A 21,723-nucleotide genomic window follows, 5' to 3' on the forward strand; every position below is an offset into this window, starting at 1 on the left:
AATTTCTGACTACTATAGTGACTGGAAGAACGTGACTACCCACAAAATTCCACACGTTCACACACGAGTGATGAATTTGAGACAGGACATCGTCCTGGGTTACACATGTGTGCAGTCGAATTGAGTTACTTTACCGGTGCTGTGAATTATGTTCACTGTGAGTAAGGTTGTAATGCGTCACGCTGTACGATACAGAAACGCTGGCCCAGAGGTGAAGACGTGGTCGTGAGCACCCCGTCGCAACGTGAAGACTTTGCAGGTCGAAAAGTGATGCAATGCCAAGTCGATATGTCTTCTATTGCTACAGTCCATGGATTCGATGCGAACACGTTTGCAACCAAAGTGCAATATGATTCTGACACCACCGCTACAAAACCCATGTCGATGGAACAGCTCCGCGTCCAAAGGCCTAGTATCTTCCATCGTAGCACTCACACTCTCCGAATTTCTTCCCGCCAAAAATGTGCTAGTGGCCAACGGAGAAAATTAAAAAGCATTGCTGCCAAGCCGGCCGGGGTGGCCAAGCGGTTAAAGGCGCTACAGTCTGGAACCGCGCGACCGCTACGGTCGCAGGTTTGAATCCTGCCACGGGCATGGATGTGTGTGATGTCCTTAGGTTAGTTAGTTTTAAGTAGTTCTAAGTTCTGGGGGACTGATGACCTTAGAACTTAAGTCCCATAATGCTCAGAGCCATTTGAACTGCTGCCAAATCGTGAGGGTCCCCTCTGCTAGAGAATCCCGACAAAATAGCAGGTCCCCTTGAGAAGCCAATTAAACGTGAAAATCTTCCCTAGCGTTAAATAACATTGAATTCAGACCTGTGCTCATAACGTCAATCACTATTATGCCAGTTGTGAATTCTTCCACCTCTCCCGTTAGCCTTGCTCGTAACGGCTCGAGAAATAATAAACAAAAGGCCACTGCGAGGCTAGATTTTGTTTCTTGTAACCCATGCTTTCTACAGTTCTTTACGGGCACGGCACGAGCTGGGGCCATCCTGCAGAAAAAGAGAAGGAAAGCATAATAGGTTGGAATATTAACTTTATTCGTTTGCCTGCTGTTCACATTCACTTTGTTCTTCTTGTGGGGTGTTAAGTTACAGGTATGCAAAACAGAAAGGAGTCCCTACCTACAGCTGGCGGTGCAGCACTGCTCGCTAACCAGACACTGGCCTGTACAGTCGTATAGATGGACAATTCACTATCCGCGTGACCCTATTTTGCCTACGGCCGGTCCCGTGTGTCCGTCACGTTTCCTGCTCGCCATTTAAAATCCAACGCATTGTTTATTTGCATGCACACCGACAATTTTCACAAAACAGTGAGCCCATTACTGTGTTAAGGGGCTCCGGAAACGCTCAAAATCATGAAAAGTTCAATTTTTACTTTTTTGCGTTTTCTGAATCTGCAGACTATTACCTTTTAATAGATATATAATTTATTCAATTCCGAAGACTACAACTATTTTTAATTTTTTTTTGAAATGTGTTCTACATGGGCGTGACCCACTGTGGCGCTGTTAAACTGCTGTCAAATGGTGTTATTATTAACGTCCGTGTTCATCAGGTACATTTTAGTGATGTGAGATAAAATATGTGTTGTGGCTAACCTATTTTCAGAGACTTAGCAGCACCTGAACTGTTGAAAAAGTGTATTCACGGAAAAACTCAAAACCCCAATGAAAGTGTAAATAGTGTTATATGGTCGAGAATCCCCAAGACTGTATTTGTTGGAATAGAAACACTTCACTTTGGTGTGTATGATGCTGTTGCGACTTTCAATGATGGCAACATTGTAAGGTGCAAGGTATTTAGAAATATGGGAATGAAGATAGGTTCTAACATGGTACGAGCGATGCTTGCTTTAGACAAGGAACGCCTTCGGGCTGCAGACAGGGCTGTAAAGAGTCTAGAAATACAAGCAAGAGTAAACAGGAGGAGGAACAAGAGGAAGCTGGAGGAGGAGTTTGCAGAGGATGAAGATAATCCATCCTATGGACCTGGAATGCACTAAAAAGTTAATCCAATCTTTGTCGCTCGATTCCCAAAACTTTTATTTTCTCACACTAATTACATGTTTTCTAAGGATCTTCCAAACATATTTGTTTCAAACTTTCAGTAAATGTTACACAGTAGCTTCTGCATAATTTAACACAGCCTTTTTCCAAAAAACTGTATATTTTTGAATATATAAATAAAAAATTGCAAAAAAAATGTTGTGAATTTTCATTACAATTGAAAAAAATCATATTTAATAACTGAACTAAAATTTTGTAAAATATCTGTGTTAAGTTGTAGCCCATAATCCAATAAATAATCTGTAAAAAGTTCAACTTCCTACCTCAAATACTTTGTGAGGAAAGACGTAATTTATAAGCGTTATTTTAACATTGCAAGTATAGGGCGTTCCGGAGCCCCTTAATAAAGGAAAGAAACTACAGTTACATAGCGCATCATACTCCCAATAACCGTGATCCCATCTCATCAGCTAGCGTTCTCTGATTCACGCTGTTGTCACTCTCTCAATTACAAAATCACATTCTAATTTCGATGGAAACGGCATGCAGAACAGGATCCCGTTATTGACATCATCCACTCAAAAGTACCCGGACGTCCCTGCGTAATGCGTAGTGGACCACTAAATGTCATTACACAAAGCGGGGAGTATAGTGTCGTCTATAGGGAATCAGTAACAGCAGTAATTGTCGTTCAGGAGAGTGTGTGACCTTGAACTTTGACCAATCATTAATGTCTCCTGACTACAAATCCATGAGTGATATTTCAACCCCTGCAAATCTGCTCGAATGGTGCTGATGTGATTGTGAATTAGAGGAGGGTTATTTGTGTCAGTGCACACCGTGGGCGCGATTAAGCAAATTGATAGTTTTTCGCCATGAGGGTGAATCAGTCGTTTATTCAAGGATTTTTAACAGTTAATTAATATTTTAATTCTTATGATTGAACCTGTAGTGTTATGCGAATGAAGCACGGGTATCTTGGTAGTGAGGTTGACAGCAGGTGTCTTTGTTGTCAGGTGTCAGTAGTAATAGTAGAACACGGTGTTGTTAGAGGCTACATTATTGACAGTAATGTCTCCTTTGCCTTTCTTCGGTTTTATTATCATTTATGATCCTGGCATAGTACTAGACACTTGAAAGTGTTTGTTGTTGGCTGGTGGCCTCTTGTACGACCAGGCTGAATTTTTGTTCTATATTTGACTTTGTTCTATTTTTGTCAAAAGGACATTAATTTTTCTGCTCTGCTGAAGTTACTCACAGGATATTACGTACTTCTTATCGTAAATAGTTTCTGTTAACTGAAATGACTGATGGTATATAAAATAACTGTTAAACTGAGCCGTTCGTCTGCACAGCCCTTAGCCCAAGCCCCACTCCTACTAAATCCCGCGCAACACCAGCAACTGTTTACTGCTGTGAAATGGAACTTCAGGACCAGACATTTACCAAAGATACACTAATGTAAAAGACTTTGAGAATTAGAGACAGTAATTCAAAACAGCAATAGTTTGGCTGGTTATATTTTCAAGATCAGTACGGGAATATTTTTGCACAGAAATGACTTAAAATTCGGTCTGATACCTCTCCCATCCCCCCTCCCACCTCCCATCCCCCGTCACCTCCTCATACACTTCCAGCCGTGTCAGTTTCCACACACGTACATTTGGGCGCCAGTCTGCGCCTGGCGGCCCACGCGCCGCTGCTAAACTGTGATGGAAATCTTATCGTTGTGACGTCTCTGGCGCCACCCTCAGACTGGCGTCCAAAATGGTACCTTTTGTCGCTTGGTTTTTAAACCGACTCTGTTTATGTTATTTCCACCAAATATTAATTTCTGTTGCAGTCGAATGTTCTTTTATTACTATATAAATCAGTAATTGTTGTGGGATGTCGACCACCGTAAGAAACAGTGTCGTGGAACGATCGATTGGAGTCTCGATAGATCAAGACGTCATCAAAGACAAATTACGACACTGTCTGGCGAGCACTGATCCTTCTTACACAGAGCGTAACACTACCTTCTCACAACCAATACTAAAACACGTTTCCTTAAATTTTCACATATATGTAGATACCGTTACTCTCACCTGCTTTGTGTGGTTGTGCTGAAATATTAATCACATGCATATCTAGCCACGCAGTACAATTCACGCCAATTCGATGTTTGTAGCCTTGGTGATGGTGCAGTTTTATTGATCAGCTACCGTGAACTGCTTGGCATTGGGCAGTTCCCACTGAACCAGATGTTAGAGTTTATTCCTGTTCCAGTCGCGCTTCGGTTGGAAAATGACTGCAAAAATACATCTGTGCGAACTGCAAGTAGAATAAACTTGCTTCCTCGGACCCTAGGCGAGCGATATATTTCTAAATTCTTCATCATGTAACGATTTCACAATTTTGAGACGAGTTTAAGGTTTTCTTGACAGGATAAGGATATTAATTTAACTTGTACGGAAATCCGTTGATAAATATGGTGGATATCTTAAGTTAGTTACGTGCTAAGTAGATGCTTTACACGATTTCTATGGACGTAAAGCGGATTGAAAGGGTAAGTTTACGAACTATGTGTAAGTAATTTCTTAGCGTGTCTGGCTGCATGCTGGACGTTTACAGATTAGCAAACAGTACAATAGCTGAAACATAACAAAATTGATCGTATTTGTCTTAGTCACCACCCTTGTTACCAGTGAAACGCACATTAACAACAAAGCAAACAGATTTTTCAAGTATATTGCGCGCTATATCAGTTGTCTATGGAGGAGTTTCCTAATACTCGTCAGAAAAGTGTGATGGAACAATCGCTGTCCGCACATTATGCCCATAATTTCACTGAGCAGATGAGTTTCAGTCTCAGATGTTTTCCATTTTTTCCGTTACTTTTCTGTTTGAGACCAAGTTTGCTTCACGTAACTGAGAAAAAGGTACGTAGACGTATCTACGTCAAGAAAGAATATAATTAATTCATGTGAAAACAGCAAATTCGTAATTAACGGAATATTTTTGACAGCTTCAGTGTCTGTTGACATACGATCCACTGTTTTTAAAGAAGTGCTCATCACTTACCGTAATTACGAGAAATGACTTCATTGGTTCAAATGGCTCTGAGCACTATGGGACTTAAACCTATGGGACTTAAACTAATTAAACCTTACTAAGCTAAGGACATCACACGCATCCATGCCCGAGGAAGGATTCGAACCTGCGACCGTAGCGGTCGCGCGATTCGAAACTGAAGCACCTAGAACCGCTCGGCCACAACGACCAGATAAGTGCTTACAATTGCCCCATTATAACCAGCATGTTTTTTCACATTATAAATTACTCCATTCTTTTATTCCAGAATTTTAATCACAACTAATTCTCGTGCCTGCAAACACCATCACGACAGTGTATGCTCTGAGGGGTTTCTGCAGCTTATACGCAAAGTAGCGCGAGTCTAATGCGGGTATATAAGCAACGAAATGTAGGCAAGGGATCAGTGTGGCATTCGTGTCTTTCCAACGTGCGGGCAGGTAAGACGGTAACGTGAACTATGACGACGTTATTACCAAATGCTTCCAAACAGGACCAACGTGCTGTTGTTCTGTTCTTGGCTGCCGAAGGACATACGCAGGTATACATTCGTCAGATAATGGAGAATCTGTGTCGGGCAGCATGTCTGTAGAAAACCACCGTTCTGGAACGGTGCACCAAGTTCCGTGAAGTTGTTTCACGGTAACGCACGTCCCGATACCGCAAATGTCGTAGTGCGGAAGTTACTTCTACTCAAGTGGGAGACACTCCAGCACCCGTCCTGTGGTCCAGATCTCTCCAAATGCTATTATCACGACTTCGGTCCCTTAAAAAAGGCCTTGAAAGGTTGATGACATCTGACAGGCGAGAAGGTGAAGCAGACAGTTACAGAATCCTTCACGCAGCAGGACACGGTGTTTTACCAAACGCGTATGTTCAATTTGGTGCATCGGTGAAATTATTTGCCTCAAAGTATGCCTGATCGGCATACAGATTCTGGAATTGGAACTGTAAATTTTTTTATCTGCCCTTATATATGATGTTCCTTCCTCCGCAGAAAAATCTGACAGTCATAAAATTGCAGAAGCTAACAATCTCTGCCATGCCTACGCATCCTCTGTTGTCGAGTATGTTAGTAAACAAGACAGAAATTGTACACTAGGTGTTTACTGCGGGTTCACTCACGAGGGGTGGTTCAGTTGAGAACACTCAAGTCGAATCGGGTCTGGCGTTATCCTATAGATTACTTCAGCAAAAGCTATTACTGTTCCTCTTGGGTCTCATTACTGTAAGGTGAGTTGGGAGGAGGTGGGGAGAAGGAACTGTGTCCGAGACGGAGCTAGGATTAGGAGAATTTAAGTAGAGAAATGGCGGTGTGATTTTTCTATAATTGTCTTATACGATTGAGGGAATCCACGGATAACCCAGATCTCGATCACGGGACGATTATTTGAACTGCCGTTCTTTTTATAGAGAGTACAGTTTCTTACCACTATGCTAGTTCTTTAAGTTAACAAGAACCAAATAACATAATACGAAACCTAAAAGTTATCTCCGCCCGAACAGGCCGTGAAGGCCCAACGGTACCAACCGGCCGGCGTGTTAGCCTACAGGCGTCACTGGATGCGGATATGGAAGGGCACGTGGTCAGCACACCGTTTTCCTGGCCGTATGTCAATTTACGAGAGAGGAACCGCTACTTCACAATCGAGTAGCTCTTCAGTTTGCCTCACAAAGGCTGAGTGCACCCCGCTAGCCAACAGCGCTCGGCAGACAGGATGGTTACCCATCCAAGTGCTATCCCTTCCCGACAGAACTTAACTCTGGTCGTGATCTGACGGGAACCGGTGGTCCATTGCGGTAAGGCCGTTGGCTTATAATACGAAATCGGTTAGTAAAAGAATCACAGTAAAAAGTATTAACATCAGTACTGCAATACAGCTGGATGGAAGGTTCATGAACTCTGAGGCTAGGTAGTCTCATCACACATCCTCCATCTACTTCTCTGTCTTAATGCCTGGGACTTTTATTTGAAGAAAGAAGATATACCTTCTGTCCAATAAACTGAGAATTTTTCACCAATAGCGTCTGTTGCACTCAAAAAGCAATTATCGTGAGTAATGCAATTGCTACATTTGATGTCTAAATGACCTTTTTTTAAGTGACTACAAGTTGTTTGCACCAACTACATCTTTGTGTGTGTACTAAATAGCACAAAAATCGACAGGCACAATAAAACTGCCGAATGACCAGCATAAGAGAAATCCAAGATTGGCCTTGAAAACGTGGCGCGTTGACTAAAAGTGCCTCACGAAACTAGACCTTCTGAAGGGATCGGTCAGGGTATTAAACTCTACTTCTGAAGATTTAAAGTATCTTAATATTAGCGTCACCCCGGTGACCTCTGTACTAGATATACGACCATAAGGGTATCAGACTATTATTTGAAGGGTACCAGTACTGATTCGCATAGCGCCCTCGTTACCCGCTCTACCACGCAGTCTCAAAAGAACTGAAAATTTAGTTTCTCAAATAAAGAAAAAATATTATTTTTCATATTTCGAATGCTCTGTTGGTACTTAGAGGAACATGGACTTTTTAAAAACGGAAATACTGAGTGAAGACTGCTTAATAAAATTAATTTTATAATTTGATGTTAACCAGACTTCAGCTTTCTATCTCATCCACAGACAACTTATTGTTACACGACAGTCCACGCAACACCAGACCGACTTAATTGCTGTCTTTTAAGACTATATAACTGTGCAAAAGACACAAGTATAATGAAAACACAAAGAAGGTATGAAAAAACGTACCTTATATTACGTGTAGCTTTCTATTCCGGATTCACAAACTGCTATCTGCACCAAAAACCAAATCATATTTACAAAATAAATGAAAATTAATTAAGGAAGTTTTGTACAGTAATGACTATAGTCCTAGCCTAATAGTTAACATACTTAGCAGGAGGAGCAATGAGAGGATAGCACCTCTGTATGCTGTACAGAAGGCACTAAATCACTCTTACAAGTCCCGTGCTTTCAGGTGGAATGAGTTTCAATGTCACACACTTTTCAGGAGGAATAGTTTGCTCTAAAGGAGTACAATTTTTATAAGCAGATTAGAAATCCAGCAACAGCAAGTAATTTTGAGCAGCTGTAGAGCGAAAGCAGTGCTCATGCCATTGTCGTGTTTGTCTTAGGCCCATTCTCCCGTTCTTGTTTCAATGGAGACGGGATTTGTGGCTCCCTGTCCGATAAGGATGACAAACTACGTGGCTCGACACGTGTTTCAGTATCAATTTCACTTGTTATGTACGTATCGTCATTGCATTCCTCACATACAATGTCCGCACAGTTGAGCGTATACGATACCACATGTTCCACCAACTCATCTTCTTGAAACGCTAATATTTCATCTGCCACTTCTTTCTCATCCTGAGAAATTCTTTAGAATCATGTCTGATGACTTGTCAACTTCGGCAACTGTTGCTGCATATAATTACAATGTTGATTTTATCATTGCCATTGCTCTACTTTGTTACAAATCCACTAGCACTGTAGTACTGCTGTAAGTTGTATTTGTATTGTATTGTATGTTAACCTGGGGCCTAGAAACGGCGGAGACGCTCCGTCCTCGCAGCCGCAGTGGTCCATAACCCCACGACTACCGCAGTCCACTTCACCCCACACCGAACCCTTCTTTCAGAGTTATCGTGCGGTTCGGTCTCCGGTCGACCACCCCCCCCCCCCCCCCCTCAGAGAACGTCTCACACCAGACGATTGTAGCCCCTATGTTTGCGTGGTGGTAGAGTAATGGCGGTGTACGCGTACGTGGAGAACTTGTATGCGCAGCAATCGCCAACATAGCGTAGCTGAGGCGGAATGAGGGGAACCAGCCTGCATTCGCCGAGGCAGATGGAAAACTGCCTAAAAACCATCCACAGACTGCCGGCTCACCGGACCTCGACACAAGTCCGCCGGGCGGATTTGTGCCGGGGACCAAGCGCTCCTTCCCAATCTGGAAAGCCGTGCGTTAGACCGGTGGCCTAACCGGGCTTGTTGTAAGTCACTCGTAGACTAATCGTTGCAACTACGCCCCCTGTTGCCATTAGCAGCCAGTATTGTGGTTGCATGACAGACAGTATTTGCGGCGTCGAGTTCCGTAAATATCATTGGCCTTTTGGCCCTCGCCCTCAATGGGTTTCTGGTAAACTCCGTCTGATGCCTTTAGTGCACTAGCAAATCTGGCATGTAGCCTCTTGCTATACTGTACTAAAAAACTAATATGCTGCTCTTTATTAAAAGACTGAAATTTTGCGTAAAAATATTGTCTTGTAAATATATTCGCGCTCTTTTCAGCGAGTACTTTGCCTTTCACTCTCACAAGCTGCCCGAATTGTAACTCACTCACGCACTCTAGTCCATCGCTGTAAGTCTCTGACGCGCATCCACGGGCAGTTGCCCATTCTCATTCTCTCATTCGCATTCCCACTGTCTCTTTGTGGATCTCCAACTGTTTCTCTCTCCTGTCTCACAACCACAGTTGCCTTCGTTCTGTCCTACTACTACTGTCGCCTCTCCCTGTCACTGTCTCCCTCTTGTTCTCTGTTGCTGCTGCTGCTTTAGTTATTCATTCCTTCTCTCTCCTCCTTGTTGTCATTGTCATACATTCTGTCTCATATTATCAATGGCTCTACCTACTTCCACTTTCTCTTAATAGCACTGCCTCTTTCACTCTTTTCCTAGCACTGTTCTCTCACTGTCTACTATGTTCCATTGCCGCTGTGTCCCTCTTTTAGTCTCACACAGCCATTGTCTCCTTCACTATTTCTATACCACAACCATTGTCTACTATCTTTCAGTATTCATTACTTATTTGTCTCTTTCCAACTGCCACTGTTCCCTTCTCTCTCCGCATAAAAAAGCGCAAATATGTTCGCACGCCAATATTTTTGCGAAAGTTTTTAATGGTGCTGAGGAAGGTTGAATGAGGCAGTTGCTACCACACTTTTCTGTCAAAGTCTTCGCAGCTTTTCTGTGCTCCGATAGGAGCATTGTTGCGCTTGTTGTCTTTTTTTCCCTGACACAGCAGATCATGTAACTCTTACGTAAAGAAATGTATTGGTCAACAGAATTTTGTTAGTTTACTTACGTAAAACTGAAACAAGGCAAAATTAATTTTTCACCGCAGACCGTATTTTATGTGCAAAAAATTTTCCCATGTGCTCCATTAGTACAGCGTGAAGTTGGTAGAAACCTTTTGGGATAACAGGGAATTTTTCATCTTATTTGTCCATTCTACATCACTTTATAAATTGCATTTCCGCCTCGCATCCTATTTTACTTGCGTATTTTATGTGCGCAAGTAGGGTAAATTTGAACCTCCACATCTTGGATAAAGACATCTAGATAAGTAGCTACCTATCTACCTAGATATTTTTTTCAAGTTTCTTCAAGCCTGGAATCTTAGAAAGATATAGTAAGACTTGCGGCCATTTTCTGCGCATAGCAATCTTCGGATCCGCGATTGTGGTTTGATCCTCTGCTATCGCCCAAAAAATAGTGAAAACCGCATTTTGGGCAGTTTCCTCAACAACTGCCACGAAATTACGCACATGTGTCATTTGTTCTTTACTCATTGATTCGTTTACTGGTATACCGTCAGTTTATTTAAATCATGGGTTATCACGGGTATAACAGTCATTAAGCAATTTATTTAATTTTTACATGCATTGTTACGGGTACGACTAGGGTAACTTTGAACCTCTGTATCAGGGAAAGGGCTGAACATAACAAACAAATTTTCAAGGTGGTTCGATATCGGAATCTTAAGAATGCTTCGTAAAAATTTTAGCCATTTGCTGTACATGTCCACTAGAACTCCTTGGTTGGGTTTTGGTCCTCTGATGACGGCGAAAATAAAGTAAATAACTCCTTTTCAATGTTTTTCGAGGAACCACCCAAAAGCTAATGGTGTCTTCATAAATCCCACTGTAGACCACATCAAACTCAGGAAGAACCAACCGATTTGCCCCATTTTGACTAAGCAGGGGGAAGTGAGTAATATTTATACATTTTTATCACTTACTATAGGATAGTGACACTAAGACGATTCTCCTGTTGGGTATACACTTAGTCCCCAACCCGAATGCTATCCAAAACACTTGGTGCTACCTTTTTATGACCAATAGAATCCAAGGCATTATCACCGGAAAATGCTGTCCCATGCATACCGATTGGTCTATTTTGACACCAATTATCATATCACTGTAAAAGATATCCCCAAGCATAGCAAGCCGCTATAAATACCATCGTTCTGCTGTGACAGTATGGGGCAGCGTACGTGCTCCTCAAGCTTTAGGAACATCCTCATGCTATAGATCAGGGCCGCACAAGGTGCATGCACCGGTGCATCGCACAGTGCAGAGTGCAGAACACGGCTGCGCTATGTTGACGATGGTGCAGACCCCCCACTCCTCGGCTTTGCGCAACAGTGCTGCCTCTCACTTCCTTAGCTTGTGTCGCTCGCGCCGCCTGTCTCGACCTGCTTCAAAGCTTTTACCCTGTTGTCTTCGTCATTGGTAAATACTAATGTACACTAGGTGGAGAGCTTAGTTTGGTGTACCGGTACACAAGAGATTTATATAATAACTGTAATGGTAACAATTTTAAATTTGGTTTCAACACAAATGTATCTTCCTATGTGCTCTTTATTTTATTTGCAACTATGCTACTAAGCTCTGGAAGAAGAGATTGGCTGACAGCAATTTTGAGAGAATTTTTTAAATTACAATTAGAGATACTCGCACGCAATCTAGTTTTTGTACGAGACAAAACAGAAAAACACCTTTCACATACACAGGTGGAACCAAACATAGAAATAATCTACGCAGCTTCTCTGTGTAACTTGCGAAAATCTTCCTTCGGCAAATTCTGGTAGAATGGGAGCAAACCTTTTGCACTGTAAAACACTTTCTTTCGGTGAACATCGCTTTGCAAATCAATTAGTTCGAAATGTAAATCTGAAGGCGCACTTTCAATATCCATCGAAAAAGGTTTCACAAAAACATAGAGAATTGGCTGCAGGTAGGTAATTTCCTGAAACAATAACAAAGCCAATGTTAATAAATGGAAGTAATGTAAGCCGTTGTTTCGAAGTGCTAAAATGCGATAGATTTTAATAAACATGTAGTGTGTACTATTGGTTTTAATGTAATGTTACATTTGCATATGTAACGCAATCTCCTTTATTTAGCTGTATGTCATATACCGGCACATTACGTGGAATCCGTTGTTAAACGCATTTTCAAGGGATTGTAGCACCTCGACGTATTTTTCAAAGCGCGCTCCTTCCTGCACAGATGCTGTCAAACAAAAACATAGTACCGTTTTGATTAGAGCTGTTATAAAAATCAGGCTGTTTTAATAAAGATACAATTTATATCTCGCTTACCTAGTTCAGGAAAGTGTTGCGTATTTTTCTCTGAAAGGTTGTTTTTGAGGAGCTTCAGTTTATACTGGAAAGCGTTTATTTTGCTGATCATATCGTTGATGAGATTGTTTTCTTTTTGGAGTTTCAGACTTAAATCATTTAGGAGAGCCATAATGTCTGCTAAAAATCCTAAATCAGCTACCCATTCAGGATATTGAAAAAGTGCCTCCGGACGTCCTTTGCTCTCCAAAAACTGAGCCACAGTGTGGCGTAGTCGAAAAATTCGGGAAATCACTTTCCCTTTGCTCAGCCAGCGCAACTCAGCGTGGTAGGGAATATCTGGATACTCCTCTTCAAAGGAAATCAAAAATCCTTTGAATTGACGATGAGTGACTCCATGAGAACGAATGTAATTCACGATACGCACCACTACCTTCATCACATCTTCAAGACCTATAACTTTCGCACAAAGAGCCTCTTGGTGTGCAAAATTCGGCATGTTAAGTTTTTTCCGCAGTAGGCCAATAAACCCTTTTGCCTTAGCGCACATTGCTGGTGCCCCGTCTGTGGTTATGGAAAACAGCTTTTCCCAAGGGAGTACTATTCCTTCAGCTGTCATTTCAACAGCTGCTAAAATATCCGCCCCTGTAACCCGTCCTGCAACGAAATCATATCCAGGAGCACTTCCGTTACATGTAGGTCGTCGTCCACGCCACGCAAAAATATTGCTAACTGTGCCGTGTCGTTAATATCCGTGGACTCATCAAGTGCGATGGACTACGCTAGGAAGTTTTCAATTTTGGCTGCCAGTTGTTCATGCAAATGCTCAGAAATGTCGTTGATTCTCCGATGTATTGTCATTCTGGAAAGTGGTATTCTGCTGTACGCGGAAGCTAATGTGGGATTCATTGTCTCTACTGCGTCCAACATAATGTTTTTTATTAATGGCCCGTCCATAAATTGCCTCCAAGCTCTTGCTAAATGTAAAGAAACTTTGTAACTAGCTCTGAGAGTCCTTTCCCTCATCTTTTTCACCCTAAAGTAGAGAAAAAAAGATATGTTAGAAATAATTTATGCGAAAACGAAAACTAAGGAATCTAAACAAATGTGATTTCGTTTCGTATGACCTTTAACCGAAATATACACGCTAAAGTACGTGCAACAAACCTCGTTTGTAGATACAGAATTCTCTTCTGCAAGAGTTTGCAACTTTCGTAATTATTCCTCTCTGGCATCTCCTGTTATATCACTATACTTATCTGAATGCAATTTGCTGTAGTGCCTTTCAATAGACGATTTTCTGATACACGTAATTACTGTACCGCAGATCAGACATTTGGCTTTATCGTCACAACGCACAAAAAAGTAGGAGAGTTCCCATTCCGGTTTAAATTGACTTTCGGCAAATTTCCCTTTTTTTTTGGGCAGATGGCTCCATTATTCCGGTAATTGTCTTGCGCTTACGTATTGCGATGTTGACTAAGCCGTCTGGTAGCGCATTCGGCAGCGCACAGCGTCGGCCTCACCTAGCAAGCCGAGTTGAGGCGAAGTATGCCGAGTTGAACCGATGCACTGTGCAGGCACTCGCTGCACCTCGCTTTGCACGCGTGCGGTTTTCGTGTTTGTGCGGCCCTGCTATAGATATTCAGCTCTAAACTTAACAACCACAGAAAAAATTGTATTATCTGAATCTCAGTAATACTTGAAAATATAATTGCAGAAAATGCATAAAGTAGCCGATTACAGAAAAATAGGTTACACTTGGTTATTACTCTTGTAACGTTCTCATAATTACGTTGCAAGACTTTTTCACATGGGAACCAACTTTCGGTTATATTACTGATGCAAGCGAACAGATATATGACGACTTCAAATCTTCTTTCTTACGAGAGCAGAGTATATGTGCATCAACTGGTATAAAACATAAGATGGGAAAAATGGAACGAGATATGTGACTGCTTTGAGAAACGCCGAATATCTGGTAAACGTGCGTCCCACAGAGCCGAAATGAAATTTCGAAGAGTTATGAATAATGCATTGCGCTGGCGGCGTGGAGATTTATGTTTGTCAACATTTCAGCCACAAGGGTCGCCGTCGATAAATTGCGGACCGGCTGACCGCCAGATTGCAGCGACTCAGTGGCAGCTGCGGACAGCTCAGCGCGCAACCTCATCTGGAGCGAAACCTCCCTGCAAAAAATGTCAGCCGCTCGTCCTGAGGGCGCACCTGACGCAAAATTCTGGAGACACGGTTACACTGATCAGATAAAACGCAGTTCAGCAGTGATTCTGCTTGCCATGGATTCTACAAGTAGTTGGTAGCTTTCCGAAGGTGTGAAATAGCACAGACGTCAATGCACAGATTACGTGAATTTTCGGGCCGGTGATTTGTGGGAGCAGAGCTGGCTTCCAGTACCGTCCCAGGTACGTTCCATTAGGAGCTTCATGGCTGTCATATCAACGTCAGTTCATTGCCATGCTTCTTAAACCACAGCAGCACAAATGTACCTTGTGTAATTGACACTTATCCGGCTGGTAGATGTCTTTTCCGTCGGGCAATACGTGATGCGTGAAGTTATGCAGGTGGTCCGCAATAATGTTCACGTAGTCCAGAGACGTTACGGCACCTTCCATTATTACCGGCTCTATGGGTGCGCAGGTGAGTGGGTAACACTCACTCCACTAGACTTCCAGCAAACGTGGCGTCATTTTGACGTCATACACAGCGTTGACAATAGCACGAACTGGTATCGCCTTTCGTTAGCGTTCGATGCGGGCGTCTCTCGCACGGGTAACAGCTCACAAGCCCTCATGCACACGTTACGTGACACACAGTATCGAAGATTTAAAAAAACACATCGTTCTTGGTTATAACTATTGTTATAATTGAACATGACGTAATGGCATATCGGTGGTTAAAGTTTTTAGGGGGGGTAGAGTAGAGCATATCGTTTTAAATTCCACAATGTCACCATGGTATCCTTACGAGTGTAGATTTGTGTATTGGCAGACTGCTGGTTCTTGGTTTGTGTCTTGCCACCAACAAATATTTTTCCCTTTCCTGAAGATTCTGGCTTCCTTAACAATTAAAAGAAATATCTTCTGTAATATTCGATGCTATGGACATAGAATACTGACCTCTCAGGAGTGAGTTGTCATTGTCAATAATTTTCTAATGAAGCATGAAACAGACAATACGAGCAAATATTCAAAATACGTTGGTCATCTGGTAAAGCAAACTATCACTCACAGTAACAGGCACAGAAAAGACTGACACATTTACAAAAGAATTAAGAGGTAACTTAGTCTCATCCATTTACAAAGTACAAATGAAATTCTTTTAGTTGTTTTAGAACACTTCTTTGCCAAATAATAATGTCTGCAGTTAAAGTACATCTTTAACCACCATTATGTCCGCCCCCAGTAGCTGAATGATCAGAGTGGCGGATTGTCATTCCTTTGGGCCCGGGTTCGAGTCCCGGCTGGGTCGGGGAATTTTCTCCGCCCAGGGACTGGATGTTGTGCTGTGCTCATCATCATCATATCATCCTCATCGAATGTAGGTCGCTGAAGTGGCGTCAAAGTGAAAGACCGTCACCCGGCGAACGGTCTATCCGACGGGGGTCCCTAGCCATACGATTAAATAAAAATAAATCAACAATATGACGTTTCTCGTTATTCTGTTACAACAAATTGCACAAATTCTGACGCGTGTTGGAGAGAACCTCAGTGTCCTGGTGTTTTGAAACACCATTTGTACGTAGAACATACGTTAAATGAACTGCCACTTTCATTCGTCTGCTACAGTGGCTATCCACCCATATTAATTACAGACTAACTCATGAATCTAGTTTTCAGAGTTTCAAAAAATCGGCTTATGTTGTTTAGACAACTGAACGATGCACTTTCATTCGTCTGCTACAATGGCTATCCACCCATATTAATTACAGACCAACCCATGAAACTAGTTTTCAGAGTTTCAAAAAATCGGCTTATGTTGTTTAGACAACTGAACGAACAATGTTGAACATATGCTATAAAAGTTTTCAGTACTGGGTGGTTTCAACTTGCTTTTTCTTGGTAAGTTCAAATGGTTCAAATGGCTCTGAGAACTATGGGACTTAACATCTGTGGACATCAGTCCCCTAGAGCTTAGAACTACTTAAGCCTAACTAAGGACATCACACACATCAGTGCCCGAGGCAGGATTCGAACCTGAGACCGTAGCGATAGTGCGGTTCCACACTGAAGCGCCTAGAACCGCTCGGCCACAACGGCCGGCCTATTTGTAAGTCAACAAGTCGTCTCACGCTGGGGGGTTGACGAAGACGTATTAGGAAAAACAGTTAACAACAGTCTCCCGTTTGACTTCCTAGCCTCCGTAAGGTAATCTGCAGTAAAGAAAAAGCGTAACCTCCAGTTCTCTCTCAGTAAGGTGAATGTTATTGTTTTGAGGGTCACATTCCTCACAGGTGTTGTGAACCTTACGATCGAAAAAGTTGATAGACAGCTCTTATCGTCTTCGATATTGTATGATCCGTTAAAATAACTTGATAACAGGAAGTGTTGTGATATGAGTGTTAGCCCCAGGTGAGTCTCTTCCATATCATAAAACTGTTCCCACTGGTCTGCGAGGGTGGCGAGGTGCATATTTCGAACAACAGCTCTTCTGAATTACAGTGTATCTGGACACGACCGTCCACCGGGTGTAACAAGATACGTGACTCATCCGACCTGGCGACTGGCTCTCATTGACACACGATCCAGTTTCGAAGATCCCGCTCCTGCCACAACTGTAACTGACCACATCGTTGTGTCAAAATGGGGACTCAGAGGGATCTTCTGCTGCGGAGCACCATGTTGAACAATGTACGCTGAACAGTGCGTTCCAAGACAGTTCCTCCTGTAGCTGATTGTCAGATCTTCCACAGGTCGCCATGTATCCCACTTTACACAGCCGGCAAGCCTTCTACCTTCACTTTCCGTGATAGCGTGTGGGCGTCGAACACCTTGTAGCCTAAACGTGTTTTCATCGTCATTCAATCGCTTTCCGTAGGTACTGCGGTAGCACGTGAACAGCCAACAGTCTTCGGCGTTTCCGAGGTCCTCGTTCGCAGGCGCCAGACCATAACATTGTGTCCTTTGTGGATTTCACCGATTGCAATGCGTATGGCCGCTAGAATAATTTTCCGAATAAATCTGTCCAGATCACTTAACACATGTCTTCATTTGTAACAGCGTTTCGGCTACTTACATCATCAGATAAAACAGAACTTACAAAACAAATATTCAGCGTCTGCGTCTACAAAACCAATGCCTAAACAGGCATCACCTCGAAAGGATAACCTTTCTGGACGTTGTAATCATCAACAATTATTATAGGCCCAGAACAGCTATACAGAGGAATACTAACCAACGCCGATGTGATCATAAATGCTAGATCATGTCATGCCAGAAGTTATCAGTATGGCTTCTACAAGTCTATCATACATAGTATCATAAATTTCACTTTGATGAAGACAGTTCAGAAATAACTTTAGGAAATTATGCCGACAGGTCGCGCAAGTGAATACCTCAATGGACATATCATCAAGATGTACAAGGAAATTAAAAACAAAAAATGTATTCGACCATGGATGTTTCAGAATAATAAATGCCTAATGTTTAGTGGTCTGCATTCCGACCGCATTGTGCATAGCTTCAAAAAAGAAAATGTCACAATAGGATTTCAAACCAGAGGTAGCTCGGGAATAGGTTGTGCCATAAAATTGAAAAAAAAAAGAAATAAATGGGCAAATATAATCACTCAGATGTGTATCAAATAAATAGCAACGATTGTGAAAAATCCGGGGGGAAGTTTCTTGAGAAGTTTAGGAGACCGTTAAGCTACCACGGGAGCGTTAACGAATTGACAATGCACTTAAAAATGCAGCAAAATAAGTCAGTGTGAACCCATTAAGGAAATGCCTTAAACATACGGGAGAACGATGAAACTTTCACCCACAGACACAGAGCTCCTCAAAGAATTTAGGCCGAACATAGCAAATTTCATGCTAGTCTTTTTTCTGAGAACTGTTGGTGTGACTTACAGTTACTCTGGCGAGGTCTTCTGCTGTCCAATGGGTCACACCTCACATCTTCTGCACCGGCGGCGTACTTCTTTCTCAAGATGGAGCTGCCATCCAAAATATTTCAGTTTAATAATCAGATTGTTTTAATTCTTTGTAACCTGTGAATGTAATTCTCGTTGCCAAACGGTATAGCTGGCCGGTATATGCCATGTGATGGGTTCAGATCCTTCACGGAAGGATGTTCTTCATTCGTATACTTTTGCCTCTTTCCTTGCCGATATATGAGAGTTGCATGGTTTGTATATTTGTATGGTGTACATGAGCATAATCGATGTGTGTATAGCATAGTGTTTGACGATGAGAGGGGAGACAGAGAGGGTGAAATCCAGTTCTGGTAGATAACCTACTCGTCTCAAATAGCCCAAAGATGAGCACCGGGCTCACTAAAGCCTCGTAAAATTTACGATTACGGCAGGGTATAAAACAGGACATTTTGCACTTGACTTGGTGTGTAACATATCATTGGAGATCTAATAATGGTATTTGACTTAGGTATAACCCATAAATTATGACATCCTTTGAATAAAATGTTGCATTAGTAAACCTTACGATAGTTTGGTAAAAATGTAACATTTTCTCCCCTTTACTGTTCTAGGGATAACATCCCCAACGGACTGTTTTACAGGTCTATAAATTTTCGTATTTGACGGGGCAGAGTTCGTATGTGCTGGACGAGCGTAATTGTAAAAGCCACTTTCGTAATCACATCATGTTAGCCAAAATGTTTTTAGTACTAAAATTTATGCGGCTGTTGAGTAAATAGGGTTATAAGGCAGATTTAATTAATACTTGTTGCCAAATTTAGGTGAACGGCATACAGACTAATTGACGCTACCTGAAAAGCAACAGCAATAATTTAAATCTTGTTTCATAATTGGACTTCGAATGTGATTTCAAGACTGCCTTTTTTATAAGTATGACTAAGAAAAGAAAAGTAAGTCAACGTCACCCCCACTAGCGCCATATCTCGGCTAGCACTAACATTTTCGAAAATTTTTGGGCCATGTTGAGAGTTTCTTAAGTTTAGCCTTATTTTTTACTTCGCTTTTCTGGCACAGTGATACATCGATTACGTTCTGTAGAGGCAGTTTCGGTTTTTTTCTTTTTTCCTAAAAAATAAAATTAGTGAAGATATTTTTTACCCTAATTGCTTCATTTACTACATTATATAACGTTCGTCACTGGTGTTCAGTAATAAATTACTACTGAAGTGGTCAGAAGGTTCTGCCTGGAAGTCAATGTGTATTCAGGTATTTCACTTCTTAGAATTTAATTTTATTTTAATAATTTCTTTGTTGTCTTATAAACTACATTTTATTCTCCTGGTGAGAATGTGGATTCAAATGATAGTATTTTTAGGCTATGCTGTAGCTGTTGCGCCGTATTTGATATGAAGAAACTGCACTCATTATGTGGAAACGCGTTGATGAATATGACGAAAAGCCTTTTCACAGTGCTCTTGTAACGTAGCTTTCAGTTTGATGAAAGACGAAAGGAAGGGGATTCAAAGCTTTTCTCACACAAAAAAGGATTACTTGTGTTCGTGATGTGCATCTACGGACGGTAGGAAAGGATCTTCTACTACGGTCAGCAAGGAGGTGAAGTATATAAAGCAGCATACGAAAGCTAGAGAAATGACCAAATATCATTTGTCGTCAATGCAATGTAGAACCATACATCCATTCTTGATTTGAAAAATTTCATAGTTCCTAACTTTTGAAGAAATAAGTCTTATAGACAGAATTTTGCCGCTTTTTTTTCATAGGTCCTATTCCATACGGTTTCCTTAAATTTCTTCCATCTCGAGCTCGGTGGTATACGTATGGCTCACAACAAAGTAAAGGAGCTGTGGAAACCAATTCACTGCCATGTGGCCAAATTATACGTACGTTTACAATAGAGGTTACACCTACAGTCAAATTACAGTTTACTTATTTCAACTGATAAACGGTCTTACGACATATTTTCCTTTGTTCTCAGCATTTTAATCCAAAGAAGTCACGTCATTTCCGTACAACGTAGAAGTCTTCGGCAGTAAAAATGATCAAGTGGAATACACACCGTCCGTCCAAAATGTTCATAGACCGATTTTCTTCCTGGCGTGTAAGCGACGTCAGCGTAGTAATCACCGTGTCAGTCTGAAATAACAACTGTAAACAACAGATGCGCATTCGACTAGTCAGCGGGCAGTGTTAATTAGTTGACATCAGATGGCAGTGCGTCAATGTTGTCGTGTCACAATTAGCAGTGAACCAATATCTAAACCAAGTGTTCAAGATATTATCAAAATATTTTGAAGAAAAGTTTTTCTCTCACATCCTGACTCATGAACGACGTGTGAATTCCTGCCGCGATTTCATTGCGACTCAGAAGGTGGGAAATTGCTTTCTGAAAAAGACCACCGCAGTTGACAAGACTGTTTTATCAATACGAGCTTCCCACAAAACGACAAAGTGGAGAAATTCACATGAAAGGTCCACGTTTTGACTATATACCCGACATTCAAGTCAATGAGATGTGGGCGATCTGCAGAACATTCGAAAGAAGGACTTTTTGAGACTTTTGCATTATTGTATGAATGTTCTGTGGGTTGTAGACAAATCGGGGGAAACTATGTTAAACTCACAAAGGATTAAAACCACTATCTTAATTTTTTTCTATTTATTAATACAGTACTGAAACTTTTTGAACTGGAGGGGTATTTACGCAAGGTTAATATACTCCTACTGTTACTGCTCGTTGTCCACAGTAATGTTTTAGTAGCCGTATAAGAAAATAACGAATAATTGGGTCTAGAAACATATATCTACTCTATTCGCTTTATAATAGAGAGGGCATAAATGACATCATATTTATTTACTTTAAGGAATATTAAATCCATTATCTCAGATCGAGTATAAATTTTGATTTCATACCAGTTTCGGTAGAGGTAGCATTTCCACGATTTTAATTGACATTATGTCAAATTTCTGCACAGCACCAAATGCTAGTTACATTTACAGTTTATTTCTGTATTTCTTCCCTTGCCTTTAAACTCATTGCTATGATGACCTAGCTGGCTGTATTACCCAAAGGCCACCTTCTTCAAGAGTTACAGTGATCGTTGTCGTAGAAAAAAAACTCCAAGAAGA

Source organism: Schistocerca cancellata, chromosome 8 (assembly GCF_023864275.1).
Source record: "Schistocerca cancellata isolate TAMUIC-IGC-003103 chromosome 8, iqSchCanc2.1, whole genome shotgun sequence".
Classification (NCBI taxonomy): domain Eukaryota; kingdom Metazoa; phylum Arthropoda; class Insecta; order Orthoptera; family Acrididae; genus Schistocerca; species Schistocerca cancellata.